Source organism: Phyllostomus hastatus, unplaced genomic scaffold (assembly GCF_019186645.2).
Source record: "Phyllostomus hastatus isolate PE091 unplaced genomic scaffold, TTU_PhHast_1.1 phas_scaffold_555, whole genome shotgun sequence".
Taxonomy (NCBI): Eukaryota; Metazoa; Chordata; class Mammalia; order Chiroptera; family Phyllostomidae; genus Phyllostomus; species Phyllostomus hastatus.
Genome location: NW_025334036.1, coordinates 8,344,220 through 8,345,723, shown reverse-complemented (window position 1 = coordinate 8,345,723; position 1,504 = coordinate 8,344,220).

Here is a 1,504-nt window from a genome sequence, read left to right as displayed (position 1 = left end):
GGCCATTAACACGTGTGCGAATGCTGACCTGCCTCCCAGGCTATTCCGAAGGGGAATTTTGGAAAGGCTTGAAACGCCTGATAGCCGGAGAAGGAGATGTTGAGCTTCCCCACATTGCACTGGGTCTTTTGTGATCCTTTAGCAGAGGGGGCTGGAAGTTGAGGACATTAGGCAGGAGGGACGTTCAGACTTGGATCTGTCAGGGGTTCACCAAGAACGGCCGGTGTCACGTCCCCTTGTTTTCATCAGACGAGTGTATGATAACAGAGGTAAGCTGAGCTGAAGTCACCTGGGGTGCTGGGAGTCCGTGTGCCTGGTGGGGTCTCAGATTCTCCATCGCCCACGGGCTCCTGGGGGACCCCACTACCAACCACTCTCTGAGTGGCCAGTTTTAGACCAGGCGCTCCAAACAGGGCTTGTTAAAAACCAGATTCCCGTGCCTTCCGCCCCAGTTTCTGATGCCGTAAGCAGAAGACTACCCTTTTTCCAGCTTCCCAGATAATTCTATTGTGCAATCGCGTAAGTATGACAGCTTTAGACCCTGTGTAACCAGTCACAGTGTCATTCTGGTTGGGATGACGACACAGGTAGGGGTCCCTTGTACCTGCCTGGACCTTTATTCAATCCTGGATGAAATGGGTGACTTCTAGCTTGTGCGTTGTGCGTCTTGTTATTCCATTTTCTGTTCTCCCAGGGGCTTAGCTCCTCCTCCCCAACACACCTTGGACTTGGTGTCCTCTGTTATCCCTTTTTAGCTGAATTGACCACTGACTCATCCCGTGCCCTGGAGCTCCGGGCTCTGTGTGGCCGATGGACACGATACTGTCTTCTCAAGCTGCTCTGGTGACTGTCAGGTGACAAGAAGCCTGACCTCCGACCCCCTCTCTCCTTTTCACCCACAGCAAACACATCTTAAACAAGTATGGCCTGCTACAGAAACTTGGGAGAGTTTTATTATTACCAGCAGAAAAGTACATCACTTTTTAATTGGGCAGCATGAGCATCCACCATTAATTGACGGCATCTAACTGACGTCATTAATGTTTACATGAATTCTCTCTGTTAGCAGTGTTTCTTACAAATATCTGTGAGAGGGGTCCCTATTGCTGGTAGTGATTTCCCCCTGATACATATGCCGAATCTCCATGGTTCTAGTTGGGGACTGTGCCGTCCCAGCCCTAGCTGCTGCCTAGGGAGTGGGGGATTGCTCTCTTCTCGTTGTGCACCCCCATTGTGAATGCAGGCAGCCATCGGCCCTGCCATGTATGAGAATCACCGTTCTCAAGGCCGGGTGGGCTTTGGCCCTAGAAAGAAGCCAACGATTGCGTGCTGACTTTGCCTGCTGCCTCCAGGGCCACCTTAACCCCCTGGTCTGTGACATCAGCATTCCTGTGATGGTTATCGCATTTGTCCCATTCTTTGCCTCCACCTTCTTTCAAGAGTGAATTTTTGAGGGAAGGGATACAGGCAACGCTGTGGGTTGTTTTTTCTTGTTGTGTTTTTT